The 7112-nt window shown below is 43.3% G+C and overlaps 1 long non-coding RNA gene across 1 annotated transcript; it reads left to right on the top strand.

The window, feature by feature from the left end:
* Positions 1-655: 655 nt before the first annotated feature.
* Positions 656-5022, top strand: LOC123354527. Its single transcript, XR_006574770.1, has 3 exons — positions 656-677; positions 919-939; positions 4890-5022. It is a non-coding gene; the product is annotated as an uncharacterized LOC123354527 (long non-coding RNA).
* The last annotated feature ends 2090 nt before the right edge of the window (positions 5023-7112 follow it).

Genomic DNA, 7112 nt, shown 5'->3' with positions numbered 1-7112 from the left:
CTGAAGTCAGTGGTGAAACTCCCATAACTTCAGTGGGAACAGAGCTAGGGAAATACTGCCATCAATCTTTATAGTAAAAGCAACAGCACTGATAAAGACCCAGAGAATTGTAGAAATGCAGAACTGGAAGGGACCTCAAGAGGTCTTCTAGTCCTGCCATTTCTCCCCATCCTGCCTTGGTACATGTGGGTGAAGCATACCTAGACCGTCCCTGACAGTGTTTGTCTGACCTGTTCTTAAAAACCTCCAGTGATGGAGATTTCACACCCTCCCTAGCTAGAAAAGCAAATAAATATTGAAGGCTCAAGTCATATCAACAAACTATTCGCATTTTAGGATTTGATCCTGCTGTCTTTGCACTCTCGATTACCAGTGAAGCCAACAGGAGATTAGGGTCTGTGAAGCAGGATTGGCCTGAATCCTACAAATAATTCAGAGCTGTCAACCTTTGAAAGGATTGATCTGTATGTGTAGTGAATCCATAAGGGTAATGCAACACGAAAGAAAATGTTAGTACTGATGATCTTGATACTGGGAATTAATTTAAAAATGAAAAAAAAATCCTTGAAATTTTTATTCACTTAAAGTTCTTAAATAATTTAAATGAAAATATTAAATGAATGATATAATTTGTATTTGTTTTTGTTTTATTTTAGGGAAACACCTTGACAATATCAGTAAGTTCTATTTTTCTTCTAATGAAACATCTAAGTTTTAGGCAGTAAAGAAAAATCCCATGTAATAACAATTGAACCCAGATATTGCAAAGACTTAAGCCAATATGTAACTTTACGCAATTCAGTGGGTCTACTACACATGAATAAGTGTTTGCAGGATCAGGCCTAAATCTGGATGCACTCGGATAAAATATTACAAGCGTCTAATTATTTATGTGGATTTCTTTCTCTCTCTTTTTAGGTGAACTCCATGAAGAAATTAGTAAGTTATATTTCCCCCAGTCGAAACTTTTTTTGGAGGGTGTTACTTTCCATTAAAACATAATTTTATTTTTCTACCCTCAAAACTCCTGCAGCTTTAGATTAGACATACAGTGAATGATTTGATGTAAAGAAGCAATGTGAGAAAATGTTTAAGTGACTAGAAGTCAGGGGTACTGACTCAGAATGCTGACTGAGAGTTGCAGCAGCACCTAGGCAGAGAAGTCAGTAATGGCTCCCTGGCCAGTTCTACACAGACCCCAGTCTTACTGAAGAGTAGAGTAGAGGGGTGGAATTTTTCAACCAATTTTATTTTTAGGGGGGGGGGAAAGGAAATTCAGTGACATTAAAATGTTTTGAGAATTCATGTTGAATTTTCCAAATTGTTTGGGTGTAAAAAATCTGAAGAAATTGAAACGTTTTGTTTTCACATTTTCAAAATGAAACATTGAGTTTTTGATTCAAAGTGACTTTTTGTTTTGAAAATGCCTTTATTTTTTTAAGAAGATGCTTGAAATCAGAACAAGACATTTCATTTCAGGTCAGACAAAATATTTTGGTCAAGCTGGAACTAATTTTTTACTGAGCTTTTTATTCACTGAGAGTAACTAAATAAAAATCTTTGTGGTTCAACCTGAAATGCACCACTCCCCGCCAATTATTTGGAATTGCTGAGATCTGAAAAACATGTTATTCACCCAGCTTTAGATTACAGCAGCCTGTGGGCTATTCTAATCCATACCACCTGGCTGCAGCTAATATAAATCTTGTCCACCAGCCAGAGGTTACCAGCAGGCACTGCTTTCTAGCCACACCCACTCCTTATTTGTTGCATGGTCCCATTGCGGTGGGCTGCAGAGTGGTTGTGCAGAAGCTGGCCATGCTAGTTCAAATCCTGCTAGAGACTTGCCTCTGCTGGGGAAGACGTCAGCTGCTTCCTGGCTCTTTTGAACAACTCACATGACATGAAGGCTCTAGACTGCATGACAAATGTCTCCCCTACCTCAGCCATATCAGCATTAGCCTCCAGATGCTATGATATTGTTATTTGGAGTACTGTGTCCAGTTTTGCCCTGACCCACTATAGAAAGGATGTGGACAAATTGGAGAGAGTCTAGCGGAGGGCAACAAAAATGAACGAGAGATGGGGCACATGATCTATGAGGAGATGCTTAGAGAACTGGGCATGTTTAGTCTGCAGAAGAGAATCATAGAATCATAGAATCATAGAATCTCAGGGTTGGAAGGGACCTCAGGAGGTCATCTAGTCCAACCCCCTGCACAAAGCAGGACCAAACCCAACTAAATCATCCCAGCCAGGGCTTTGTCAAGCCTGACCTTAAAAACCTCTAAGGAAGGAGATTCCACTACCTCCCTAGGTAACCCATTCCAGTTCTTCACCACCCTACTAGTGAAAAAGTTTTTCCTAATGTCCAACCTAAACCTCCCCCTCTGCAACTTGAGACCATTACTCCTTCTTCTGTCATCTTCTACCACTGAGAACAGTCTAGATCCATCCTCTTTGGAACCCCCTTTCAGGTAGTTGAAAGCAGCTATCAAATCCCCCCTCATTCTTCTCTTCTGCAGACTAAACAATCCCAGTTCCCTCAGCCTCTCCTCATAAGTCATGTGCTCCAGCCCCCTAATCATTTTTGTTGCCCTCCGCTGGACTCTCTCCAATTTATCCACATCCTTCTTGTAGTGTGGGTACCAAAACTGGACACAGTACTCCAAATGAGGCCTCACCAGTGCTGAGTAGAGGGGAATGATCACATCCCTCGATCTGCTGGAAATGCCCCTACTTATACAACCCAAAATGCCATTAGCCTTCTTGGCAACAAGGGCACACTGTTGACTCATATTCAGCTTTTCGTCCACCGTAACCCCTAGGTCCTTTTCTGCAGAACTGCTGCCCAGCCATTCGGTCCCTAGTCTGTAGCAGTGCATGGGATTCTTCCGTCCTAAGTGCAGGACTCTGCACTTGTCCTTGTTGAACCTCATCATATTTCTTTTGGCCCAATCCTCTAATGTGTCTAGGTCCCTCTGTATCCTATCCCTACCCTCCAGCATATCAACCACTCCTCCCAGTTTAGTGTCATCTGCAAACTTGCTAAGGGAGCAGTCCACACCATCCTCCAGATCGTTAATGAAGATATTGAATAAAACCGGCCCCAGCACAGAGCCTTGGGGCACTCCACTTGATACCGGCTGCCATCTAGACATGGAACCATTGATCACTACCCGTTGAGCTCGACCATCTAGCCAGTTTTTCTATCCACCTTACCGTCCATTCATCCAGCCCATACTTCTTTAACTTGCTGGCAAGAATACTGTGGGAGACTGTATCAAAAGCTTTGCTAAAGTCCAGAAATAGCACATCCACTGCTTTCCCCTCATCCACAGAGCCGGTTATCTCATCATAGAAGGCAATTATGTTAGTCAGGCATGACTTGCCCTTGGTAAATCCATGCAGACTGTTCCTGATCACTTTCCCCTCCTTTAAGTGGTTCAGGATTGATTCCTTGAGGACCTGTTCCATGATTTTTCCAGGGACTGAGGTGAGACTGACTGGACTGTAGTTCCCTGGATCTTCCTTTTTCCCTTTTTTAAAGATGGGCACTACATTAGCTTTTTTCCAGTCGTCCGGGACCTCCCCCGATTGCCATGATTTTTCAAAGATAATGGCCAATGGCTCTGCAATCTCATCGGCCAACTCCTTTAGCACCCTTGGATGCAGCGCATCCGGCCCCATGGACTTGTGCTCGTCCAGCTTTCCTAAATAGTCCCGAACTACTTCTTTCTCCACAGAGAGCTGGTCACCTCCTCCCCATACCGTGCTGCAGAGTGCAGCTGTTTGGGAGCTGACCTTGTCTGTGAAGACAGAGGCAAAAAAAGCATTGAGTACACTAGATTTCTCCACATCCTCCGTCACTAGGTTCCCTCCCTCATTCAGCAAGGGGCCCACACTTTCCTTGACTTTCTTCCTGTTGCTAACATACCTAAAGAAACCCTTCTTGTTACTCCTAACATCTCCGGCTAGCTGCAACTCCAAGTGTGATTTGGCCTTCCTAATTTCACACCTGCATGCCTGAGCAATACTTTTATACTCCTCCCTGGTCATTTGTCCAATCTTCCACTTCTTGTAAGCTGTTCTTTTGTGTTTAAGACGAGCAAGGATTTCACTGTTAAGCCAAGCTGGTCGCCTGCCATATTTACTTTTCTTCCTACACATCGGGATGGTTTGTTCCTGCAACCTCAATAAGGTTTCTTTAAAATACAGCCAGCTTTCCTCGACTCCTTTCCCCGTCATGTTATTTTCCCAGGGGACCTTGCCAATCAGTTCCCTGAGGGAGTCAAAATCTGCTTTTCTGAAGTCCAGGGTCTCTGTTCTACTGCTTTCCTTGTGTCAGGATCACTCAGAAGAGTGAGGTGGGATTTGATAGCAGCCTTCAAGTACCTGAAGCGGGGTTCCAAAGAGGATGGAGCTTGGCTGTTGTCAGTGGTAGCAGAAGTGGCTACAACTTGGAAGAGAGAGAGGCAACACTGGAGCCAGAAGGAGGGGAAAGGGTATAATGGAGAGATGTCCCAGTTTAGAAGAAAGTTAAACCAATCCATATTAAGGATAAGGAAAGTAGAAAGGCTAAAGACTGAGTTATAGAACCGAATGAATATTAACTGTTCAAGTGGTGTTAGTGGTTACCATTCTAGGGCCTACTCTTGCAATCTCTGCACACCTCAGACTCCCAGAAGCAGAACGGGGCCCCACTTCTAGAAACAGTTCAAACCTGTAAACCTTTGAATTTTTATTTTCACTTGTAGCCAGAAAATCCACAATATGGACAGAAATGTAATTAACGATTATCTAGACAATATAAAATGGAGAATATAAATCTTTGTTCATTGAAAAAACTCTTAAATAGTTTGTATTTATTTCTGTTTGCTTTATTTTAGGGGCACATCTTGAAAATATTAGTAAGTTCAATTTTTATCCCAATCTAACCTCTCCGTTGAAGTTGTACACAGTTAAATTGTTGTTGTTTTTAATTAAAGGAATAATGTCAATTTGAAAATCAAATGCACGAACTTTGGCCGCTATTCAGACGGCACAGCAGCTCGGTCATTTGCAGGATTGGGGTGTTTGTAACAAATCGTTGTCTATAAAATGGTACGTCAGAATAAAAACAGACTTTGATAATAATGTTACGGTCTGTCCTTTCATTCCTTGCACACATGCCACTCCCAGTGCAATCAAAGGGTGATGGGCCGGGAGGAACAGTAATCAAAGTATTCTGAATTTTGATTTTTCATCATCATCATCATTTTTATTTCCAATGACCAAAAAGGGGCAGGGAAAATGTCAACCAAATTGTCACGTGCCCTCCCCCCCCAAACACAAACTATTTTCTCACCAGCTCTAACAATTAATAATCAGACCTAAAGACACCTTGCGCTGCAAAACTGTAAATCTTAAAAAAATTATATTGGAGCCCTGAGCCGACACATTCTTAAACTTATGCTTCATTTTCAGCACACAGATGGTCTTGCTGAAGTCAATGGGAGTACTCGCATGCTTAACATTGCGTACGAGCATCACTCTTTGTATCACCAGTGCCTTTGAGTCCAAGCCTGCAAGTGTTTACATGCATGAGTAACTTTATTCATGGGCCTGAGTGTTGGTCAGATTGGGTGTTTATAATGCATTTTTGACCTGTAATCTTAGCTCCTGATCCTGAGTTTGGAGCCATGCGAGTGAACTGTTTGAATTCAGCCCCACTGATTTCAGTGTAGATTCAGGCCTTTAGAATACCACCAGGAAGGTACACGTTAATAGTAATGAATAGCCATGATCCTTCTGCATTATACAACCCACTGGTGAATGTGTTACAGGCATGCCTGCATGCTGCTCTACATACAATATGAGTCTGCTACAGACCGTTGCTTAATCTACAGCAATTTGGTCTTTTTTTTTAGCTCTGGAAGTCCCCACTTAAATCCCTGGTGAATCAGCCAAGATGGCGGCCATCACACTTGCATATGGTTAACTTTAAGTATGTGATTACTTCCACTGACATAAATCAAGGCCTATGTACGTGAGCTGAATGACTATAATGAAAAGTGATCTATACATTTCCATATATGCTAAGAGAATTTTTAATTGCCTTTTCCCTTTCTTTTTATTTAAGGTGAACTGAATGAAAAAATTAGTAAGTGATATTTTCTCATTTCTGTGTGGATTGCATCTTCTCATGACATTGTCCATCTACTTTTCTCCCCAGACAGGAACTGCAGGCTGAATTCAAACAGACACAGGGCCGGCTCCAGACCCCAGCGCGCCAAGCGCGCGCTTGGGGCAACGTCCCGCGGGAGGGCGGCAAGCGGCTCCGGTGGACCTCCCGCAGACGTGTCTGCGGAAGGTGCGCTGGTCCCGCGGCTCCGGTGGAGCATCTGCAGGCATACTTGCGGGAGGCCCACCGGAGCCACGGGACCAGTGGACCCTCTGCAGGCACATCTGCAGGAGGTCCACGGGAGCCACGGGACCGGCGACCACCAGAGCGCCCCCCGCGGCGTGCCGCCCTGCTTGGGGCGGCGCAAATCCTAGAGCCGCCCCTGAACCCACAACAAATGATTTGTCACCAAGAAAGATTGTGAGATAGTGATTAAAACTGAGAGTATTGAATAGATATGCTGGTCCACATTCTCAGCCACCTAATGAAACTGTGTGACAGACGTTCTGAGTTTTGACAAGCTCTAGTCTGGAGTATTGTAGTACTTCCTGTGGAATCACAGAAGTGTATTGGAACGCTGCGAGTAACAACTCCAACACACACACACAGGGCTTGACTTTATACTAGGGTCCCAGATCAGATACAATAATATAGTAACATACGAGACAACAATTTAACAGTAAGATAAAGATACAAGACTATCTGTTGGTAAGGAGTTTGTCTACAGTGATCATCACATTGCATAAATTCACTGCCTACAACCCCGTCCCACCCTGTGTAGTGGTTGTGTATAGGATGTGGCCTTTAACCCCACGTAGGGCTAGAATAATTGATACTGGAAGATTTCAGAGGTGCCTTATCCATGGTTTGGAAGGGAATCGTTCCCCAAGACTGATTAAAAAGTCTTGGCATGAGATGGTTTTGATGAAGGGGTTGGGCTTAATTTAAT

This window comes from Mauremys mutica, chromosome 21 (assembly GCF_020497125.1).
Source record: "Mauremys mutica isolate MM-2020 ecotype Southern chromosome 21, ASM2049712v1, whole genome shotgun sequence".
Lineage (NCBI taxonomy): Eukaryota > Metazoa > Chordata > Testudines > Geoemydidae > Mauremys > Mauremys mutica.
The sequence above is the reverse complement of the archived record's forward strand: the minus strand, read 5'-3'. Positions and strand labels throughout refer to the sequence as shown.